This window comes from Dioscorea cayenensis, chromosome 1 (genome assembly GCF_009730915.1).
Source record: "Dioscorea cayenensis subsp. rotundata cultivar TDr96_F1 chromosome 1, TDr96_F1_v2_PseudoChromosome.rev07_lg8_w22 25.fasta, whole genome shotgun sequence".
NCBI classification, from domain to species: domain Eukaryota; kingdom Viridiplantae; phylum Streptophyta; class Magnoliopsida; order Dioscoreales; family Dioscoreaceae; genus Dioscorea; species Dioscorea cayenensis.
In genome coordinates, this window is record NC_052471.1 from 6,759,722 (window position 1) to 6,769,511 (window position 9,790).

Consider the following 9,790-nt stretch of genomic DNA (forward strand, 5'->3'; position numbering starts at 1 on the left):
TGCTGACTTTCCCTGATGAAAGTACCTTGCAAGGAAGGCTTCGACCATTTCGTTCCATGTTGTGATGGAAGCTCTTGGCAATGAATGGAGCCATTATTTGGCTCTTCCTATTAGAGAAAATGGTAAAGCCCTCAATCTTATAGCATCATCGATAACACCGTTGTTCTTCAGCATGTCACAAACCTTTTAGAAGTTTTCAATGTTATTGTTTGGATCCTCATTGGCCAAACCATTGAACTGCGCTGACTGCTGTATCATTTGGATGAATGCTGGCTTTAGCTCAAAATTTGGGGCTATAACCGGGGGCCGCACGATACTCGACTGCGTGTCTATAATTGAGGATCTGGTATAGTCTAAAAGTGTTCTATGTTGTTCATTCTACTCTGCTATATTTTTTGACCCTTCATCTTCTACTTCAGCTAGATTTGACGGTTCTTGCACAGGTCTTTACCCCTTCTTTTGAGTGTACGCTCAAGTTCAAGATCTCCTTCAACAATTGTTGAAGGGTTCCTTCAGGTCATAAGTTGGAGCTGTACCAAAAGAAAGAAAACAAATTAGAACGATGATAGAATAAGAAAAGATGAAATAGAATGAATGGTAAATAGCTAAAATAGTAAAGTGCAAAGTGTTTCCAAAATGTCTATTCCCTGGCAATGGCGCCAAAAACATAACACACCCCTTGCACGTGACCACAAATACACGGGTTTATCGAAGTAATAAATCCCAGGTGGGTGGGGTATCGTATCCACAGGGAATAAGGAATAGAAACACCAAGATTGTTTCTTAACTAAGCGGAGATGAAATAATGATGGTGTGGATAAAGATCGATGCAAACGAACTAAAGAAAATAAGAATGAGAGGTACAATAAAATGAGAGGATAGGTAATTAATAAAAGTGGGGTACTCGGATATTGTTCCTGCTAGGATTATTGTTTCAAGTGCAAAACCAACTATTATGCTTCATAACTAATGCTTAGTGAGTCGTGGACATCCTTAAATACACGGTCCCAAACCTAAGGTCAACCATGACTAACTCTACACTATGCCCCGGCCGAGAAATCAAGCAGTCTCAACACCTCATACGTTGTAATGTTGCAAGAAGCTCTAGGGGTTCCAAGTTATAAATCCTATTCCTATATGTAGATCTAACCCTTTGGTCCAAGCAAAAGACCCTTAGTCACAATTTAGCCCCAGGTGTTAAAGTTACTTCAACACTTCACTCTGATGCTTACGCAACTAAACCCCAGCAGAGTTCATTCCTTAACCCTTCACTCTATTCTAATCGCAAAGAACTCTTGGAATGTGGAGATAGGATAAATCACACTGGAGGAGAAAGGGGACGGTCCGCTACCTCTCGACTCACCCTCTCGACCCTCTCCAATCTTGCTTTGTCTAACTCTCATGGTGTGTCACTCACTCACAAAGATTACCAAGATGGACTCTCAACCCTAGTGTCACTCTAAGGGAGAAATCATTCAATAAGCATTCAATATTGGAATTCAATTAAAGACGTCAGTTAAGGAAAACATAATAAAAATTTAATGAAAAAAAATACATCCTAGGGTTCACAAATCCAAGTACCCACTAGGGGGTTTTAGCTCTCCATGGAGCAAGAGACAATCAATAATGAAATCGAAAGTAAAAACATGTAATTCATAGGAAAACCCCCTCGGTATTCGTATCGATAGTCTTGTGGAGTAGCCTCGTCCTCTCCAAAGGTCCCCTTGTCAATCCTAAGGCACAGTTCAACGGATTGGTGCCGACAAAAGCTCCACCAATAACTATCTTTCAAGGGAAACACGGTGTCAAAGCCGTAGAACCACTACAAAGGACTTGTCAAAGCCTCTCTAAACTCTATTCGCCGGCCTCCCAAAAATTGGGGAAAAGATAGAAAGGATGAAAGATTGATTCCCAAATTGGTACAAGTCACGGCTTTATATAGGGCTGGAATCGGGCATCCACACGGGCATGTGGAATTTCCACATGCCCATGTGGATTTCTAGAAATTTAATTTTTTGTGGGCTGTGAATAGTTACTTCTACGATAAATTGCTACAGTGATCGCAAAGAACTCTTGGAATGTGGAGGTAGGATAAATCACATATAAAGGGAAAGGGGACGTCCTACTACTTCTTGACTCACCCTCTCGACCCTCTCCAACCTTGCTTTGTCTAACCCTCATGGTGTGTCACTCATCCACAAAAATTACCAATATAGATTCTCAACCCTAGTGTCACTCTGATGGAAAATCAATAAAATAAACATTCAAGGTTGGAACTCAATTAAATCATATATTAAAGAAACAAAACAAGAGTCAATGAAACAAAATCATCATAGGGTTTACAAGTCCTAGCACAAACTAGGAGTTTAGCTCTCCATGGAGCAAGATACAATCAACAATAAAATCAAAAGTAAAAGCATGCTATCCTTAAATAAAACCCCTTTGTAGTCTGTATTGATGGTCTTGTGGAGTTGCTTCATCTTCTCTAAGGGTTCCCTCGTCAAGCCTAGGGCACACCTCGCCGAATTGATGCCGACGAAAGCTCCCCTAATAACTATCTTCTGAAGGAATGTGATGTCAAAGGTCGTAGAACCACTCCAAAGACCTAGTAAAAGTCTCTCCAAACTGTAGCCGCAAACGCCTCCAAAGATGGAGAAACGATGGGAAAAAGATAGAAGATATTCCCTTAAAACGTCTGAAATCGCAATTTTTTTTGGGGCTTGAATTGGGCATCCTCATGGGCGTGTGGAATTTCCACACACCCGTGTGAATTTGCAGAATTAAGTTTCCTGCAAGCTGTAAATAGTAACTGCTACAGTGATTTACTACAGTAACCTGCTGCAGTACTTCGCCAAAAGACTCCCGAATCCACACTTTTCATTGAGGCCACATGAATGGGCACACATCCATGCGGTAGATCGCGTTGTATCATCAATGAAATTACATTAACGAAGATATTCCTAGTATTGCACAAGTCAGAACACATGATTGTGAATGCCTTTGTGTCCCTCCAAAATTTGTGTATTCTCTTGAGTACAATAAAGGTCGGCAGACACCCAAATAACTTTGAACACAACTTGTGCCTTCATGTTTGTTCACTTAAAGACTTCATTAACAAATTGAATCCACAATCTACTTTTGGTTCCTTTCTTCCATACTTGTCTCCACAACCCTAAATGCACGAAAGAACATGTATACACACGAATACGTGATAAAATCTGAGAAAAGTAATGCTCAATGTAAGAAAAGAATACTTCGTATTACTTATACACAAGCACTTATCACTCTTTCAATCTCTTCCTTGATACCTTGCTCTTCTTCACACCTTAGCTGATAGTCCTCACCTCTTTTCCACCAGAAATTAGGTCAAAAATCAGATCCCACAATAACCTTTAGCTCTTGAGTTACAGAGTGATAAACACCTAAATGTACGCATTTTATAGATATATCTTTTGCAATATTCATGTATTCTTTGATGAATCGATGCCTTTTTATGGTTTAATTAGTTTCATTCATGTTACATGCATCAAAAAAGCCTAGGTGATCCCAAGAATGCATTCGTGAAGAAATCTACACCAAAAATGACGTTTTAAAGCCAGATACCATAGCGACACTATAGCACAATACGATGAAGAATTTACGAAGTCTTGAATTTTGTTAACTGGCAACCTAACGGCCTTGAAGATGACCGTAAGCTGGATGTTGAATCCGAAGTTTACTGCAGCAGCTTCTGTAGCGTTTTACTGTAACGCTTTATGGAAATTTTAGCAGCAATCTCGAGGGTTTGACGGGCTTCTTCACAACCGTGAACCAGGCCATTAGCACTTTAAAATATGGGTTGGGGCATTATTGAAGGGGTCTTTGGCCACCCTTTATCAACCATCGTCTTCTAGTTCTTCAAGGCGATTGAGAAGGCATATCTGAGGAGCAAGATCAAGGGGGAGAAGAAGGTTGCTATCAAAGAGATCATAAAGGAGCTTGCCCGCGCGGATGGAAAAGCACTCATCACCACCTTCTAGTCAACATTTCAAGGGAGTTTCTTTGGTTTAGTTCATGTTTCATATATATCTTCAGATTTCTTTGTTATTCATGTTGAAATAAAGTCCCAAGGTCACGTGGATGTTGCTAAACCTTGGGATGAACTTGCTTGTATGGATGTTGTGATTTACTTCTAGTGCATTTGGTTTGGTTTTTGGTTTAAGTGTTGTGTTCTGTTATGTGTTAGATTGCATGAGAAGTCTATGGACTATGGTTCAACTTCTAGGTTATACTTGGTTGCGTGACCATCGCTCTTGTACTAGACAGACTTAGCTTAAAAGGGATTCATGTATGAATACGTTGTGACTATTGGGTATTTTGTACCCCTCCAATAATTAGGGATGAATTTAGATATTGAGTTTAACCCTAATTAGAGATTTTCCTAGTTATAATGTGATAAGTGCTTGTGTATTAGTAATACAAAGTATTCTTTTCTTACATTGAGCATTACTTTTATTAGACTTTAGCGCTAATGCATGTGTATTTATGAACTTTCATGCATGAACAGTTGTGAAGACAAATATGAAAGAAACAAGCCAAAGTAGATCGTGATCGTACTTTGTTGATGAATTCTTGGAGTGAACAAATGTGAAGACACAAGTCGTGATCGAAGATACGTGAATGTGTACCAAGCTCCATGGGCTAAAGCAATTACATGTTTTGAGAGGGGCACAAAGGCAGTCATATTTGCATATTCCGACTTGCGCAATATTAGCAAGATCTTCACCAATATGGCATTTTATTAAAGAAGCAATGCGATCTATAGCATAGATGTGTGCCCATTTATGTTGCCTTGATGAAAGTGTGAATTTGGGAGTATTTTGGCGGAGTACTGTAGCATGTTACTACAGCATACCATTGTAGCAATTTCCTGTAGCAATTACTGTTTATAGCCTGCAAAAAAATCAGATTTCGATAAATCCACACGGGCATGTGGAAAATCCACACGCCCCTGTGGATGCCTGATTCCAGCCCTTTATAAAGCCGCGACTTGTACTGATTTGGGAATTAATCTTTTATCTTTTATTCTATCTTTTCTCCAACTTGTGGGAGGTTGGCGGCTAGGATTTAGAGTGGCTTTGGTAAGTCTTTTGAGAGTGGTTCCATGTCTTTGACACCATGTTTATATAAGAAGATAGTTATTGGGGGAGCTTTCATCGGTACCGATCCGGTTCAGTGTGCCGAGGTGGTTTTAAAGTGAATTGCATGTTTTTACTTTCGATTTCATTATTGATTGTATCTTGCTCCATGGAGAGCTAAACTCCCTAGTGGATACTTGGATTTGTGAATCCTAGGATGTATTTGTTTCATTAACCTTTTATTATGTTTTCCTTAATCGATGTCTTTAATTGAGTTCCAATCTTGAATGCTTGTTGAATGATTTCTCCCTTGGAGTGACACTATGGTTGAGAGTCCATCTTGGTAATCTTTGTGAGTGAGTGACACACCATGAGGATTAGACAAAGCAAGATTTGAGAGGGTCGAGAGGCTGAGTTGAGAGGTAGTGGAGCGTCCCCTTTCCCCTCGGTGTGATTTATCCTATCTCCACGTTCCAAGAGTTCCTTGCGGTTACCATAGAGTGAAGGGTCAATAGATGAACTCCACAGGGGCTTAGTTGCGCGAGCAACAGAGTGAGGCATTGAAGTGACTTTAACACCTGGGGCTTAATTGTGGCTAGGGGTCTTTTCACTGGACCAAAAGTGTCTTGCATCTTTACATAGTGTAAGTTGTTGAGACTGGTTGATTTCTCCACTGAGGCATAGTGTAGAGTAAGTCACGGTTGACCTTATGTTTGGGACGGCACATTTAAGAATGTCCATGACTCATTAAGCATTAATTGGGAAGCGTAATAGTTGGTTTTGCACTTGAAGCAATAATCCTAGGAAAAACAATATCCGAGTACCCCACTTTTATCAATTGCCTTTCCTCTCATTTTTTTGTGCCTCTCTTTCTTATTTTCTTTAGTTTATTTGCATCGATCTTTATCCACACCATCATTATTTCATTTTCACTTAGTTAAATAACAATCTTGGTGTTTCTATTCCTTATTCCCTGTGGATACGATACCCTACTCACCTAGGATTTATTACATTAACAAACCCGTGCACTTGCGGGTCACACGCAAGGGGTTTGTCATGTTTTTGCCGCTGTTGCCGAGGAATAGGCGTTTTAGAGATACTTTGCACTTTGCTATTTTAGCAATTCACCATTCATTCTATTTCATCTTTTCTTATTCTATCATCATTCTGATTAGTTTTCTTTCTTTTGGTGCAGCTCTAGGTTATGGCCCGGGGGAACCCTTCGATAATTGTTGAAGGAAATCCTGAACTTGAACATACACTCAGAAGAAGTGGTAAAGGACCTGTGCAAGAACTGTCAAATCTAACTGAAGTAGAAGATGAAGGGTTAGAAAATACGGTAGAGCAGAATGAACAACAGAGAACACTTTCAGACTATGCCAGATCCTCAGTTATGGGCACGCAGTCGAGTATCGTGTGGCCCTCGATTATAGCTCCAAATTATGAGCTAAAGCCAGTATTCATCTAAATGATACAGTAGTCAGCACAGTTCAATGGTTTGGCTGATGAGGATGTAAACAATCACATTAAAAACTTCTTGGAGGTTTGTGACATGCTGAAGATCAGTGGTGTTATGAATGATGCTATAAGATTGAGGGCTTTCCCATTTTCTCTAAAAGGAAGAGCCAAACAGTTTCTCCATTCATTGCTAAGAGCTTCCATCACAACAAGGAACAAAATGGTCGAAGCCTTCCTTGAAAGGTACTTTCCTCCGGGAAAGTCAGCAAAGCTTCGCAATGAGATATCTTCATTTGTATAGATGGAGCTTGAATCCTTGTTTGAGACTTTGGAGTGATTCAAGGACCTCTTGCGGAAGTGTCCACAACACGGGTTCCCCAAATGGATGATCATTCAGATTTTTTACAATGGGTTGAATCCAAGTACAAGACAATTTCTAGATGTTGCCACGGAAGGTACAATGGGGAACAAGACTCCTGAAGAAGCCCGATAATTGTTAGAAGAAATAGCCATGAATAGCTACCAATGGAATGGAAGAGAAAAGAAGAAAGTGCCGAACTCCATGAAATTGATGCAGTTATATCTTTGGAAGCCCAAGTAGAGGCATTGAGCAAGAAATTTGATACATTGACTTCACAGAGAGTAGCCACTATCACAAGCTGTGATGGTTATGGGGGTTCACATATGCCGTCTGATTGTCCTATTTCGATTGCTACTTTAGCCCCAACTGAACAAGTAGTTTTTGTCGACAATTCGGGAAGAGTACAAGGCCATCCTTATAGCAACACCTACAACCAAGGGTGCAAAAACCATCCTAATTTTTCATGGAGTAACCAAGGGAAGCAAAAGGCCATGGCACCACCGGGTTTCCAACAGCAACAAGTCCCGAACATGGAGAATCGAGTTTCAGGCTTAGAAACCCAGATTTGTACAATCATCGGATACACGGTTTTAATCAATTGAAGCTACACTTTGCAACCACACCGCTTCATTGCATAATCGAGATAATCAAGTGGGGCAAATTGCAAACGTCTTTATCGAAGAGACCTCAAGAGAGTCTACCTAGCAACACTGAAACTAATTCAATGAAACATGTAAAGGGGATCACTTTGAGAAAGTGTCGAAAAAGTTAAAGGTAGATCTCCTAGTGGAAGCCCAATGTTGAAGCACTCGAGGTCGTGGAGGTTGAGGAGTGAGCTAACAAAGAGAAGGAGGTGGCACCCCCACGTTATAAGCCAAGAATCCCTTATCCATCAAGATTGAAGAACAACTAAAATGATGAAAAGTACAAGAAGTTCTTGGGTCTATTCAAGCAATTTCACATCAACATTCCTTTTCTGGAGGCGTTGTCCCAAATACCTTTGTATGCAAAGTTCTTGAAGGATCTTTTGACCAACAAGAGGAAGTTGTAGGCAGAGTGCATCGGTGATCTTAGATGCCTCTTTGTTTCGCGGTTTTGCAAAAGAATATGCTGAACAAGAAGAAAGACCCCGGAAGTTTCATCATCCCGTGCAACATTGGTAATATGGGTGAAGAGATAGCATTGGAGAATTTAGGGGCTAGTATCAACGTCATGCCATACTCAGTCTTTCATAAGCTAGGCTTGGGAGAGCCTAGGCCCACTCAGATGATATTACAATTGGCGGAACGAACGGTGAGACATCCGAGGGGCATCATTGATGATGTGCTTGTCAAGGTGGACAAGTACATATTTCCTATAAACTTCGTAGTGTTGGATGTTGATGAGGATGCAGATGTTCCTTTGATACTGGGAGGCCATTCTTGCGCACTTCCAAGGCACTTATCGACATGGACGATGGGGTGTTGACACTGAGGGTTGGCGGTGATAAGCTTACATACCGCCTCGCCGAAGCCATATGACATTCTCTTGACTTTGATGATACTTTTTATTTTCTTGATACTACCAATGAACTAATTGATGAATATGTGTAGGAAATGTTAAATCCGGACCGGTACGAGGGGTTACTAGACTAAGAGGTGGAGAACAAAGAGGTGATGATGCTTGGTCTAGAGGAAAAAGTACCATTTACCCTGGGGATCGTGAAAAAGATGCTCCGGAAGATGAACCGAGCGAGGAGACGCCAGAAGAAACGCCCCAAGACTGTTGGGGATATGCAAAAATGGAATAAGGGTGATGAACCCTTGAGTGGTAATAAGCTCGATAACTCTCCCTTTACTTTCAAAAGATTATGTTCATCATGCTTCCAAGTTATAGGTAAGAGGGAAACCTTCATCTATGAGCCCCCGTGAGGTAAGAAGAGATATATCAGGCTAAAGTGACTTTAAACAAGCGCTTCTTGGGAAGCAACCCAAGTTCTTTACTATTTTCTAGTTCTTAGTTTAGTGTTTGCATGAATAAGGCTTGAGTGTTGGTGGCATGATATTTACATGATATTAATGTGATCTTCTCATGGATTATTGGGTATTTTCATGTTCATAAATGTGTGTGGCAGAGTATCTTGGTCATTTGAGCATGTATCTCATGATTCTCTAGTTCATTTTGCATTGTCGAAGCAAGCTCTAAGTATGTATACATGCACAGGAATTTTCTACAGAGCTTACAAATCTTTTCTAAGTAATCCAGAGAAAACACACACGACCATGTGGAAATCCCACACGGGTGTATGCTTTCATTCAGATCTCATCCCGAGAGGACACAGGGGCGTGTGTTTGCCCCTGTGAACGATCTTGTGATGGTTACACGCCTGTGTGGAAATTCCCCACCGGCGTGTGTTCCTCTACAGAGACTTAGAGATTTTTCCCAAGACTACATGGGGATGTGCGAGTGCCCTTGTGATGACCCTGTGACAAACACACGGCGTGGGTAATTTCCACACGCCCGTGTCAAATCTCTGCAGAGTGCTCTCTGTCATCCCTAGAAAACACAAGGGCATGTGAGTGCCCCTGTGAGTAACCCTGTGAAAGATCCACACGCCCGTATGAAATTTCTGCAAGGGCTTGGGAAACACTTAGAATTTTTTTCGGTTGGACAGAGAAACCACAAGGGTCGTGTGGATGCCCCTATGGGTTGGGCACACGGGCGTGGGGAATTTCCACATGCTCGTGTGGATGCATTCAGAGATAAAGTGTGATATCCCAAGTGTACACAGGGGTGTGTGTTTGCCCCTGTGAAGCCTTCCTGTGTGGAGTCACACTGGTGCGAGTAATTTCCACAAGCCCGTGTGGATGTGCAG

General features: G+C 41.1%; 1 non-coding gene across 1 annotated transcript; it reads right to left on the reverse strand.

Annotated features, from left to right (window-relative positions):
- Positions 1 to 6,844: 6,844 nt before the first annotated feature.
- LOC120267444 lies at positions 6,845 to 6,950 on the reverse strand. The gene has a single exon (XR_005538462.1). It is a non-coding gene; the product is annotated as a small nucleolar RNA R71 (small nucleolar RNA).
- Positions 6,951 to 9,790: the final 2,840 nt, after the last annotated feature.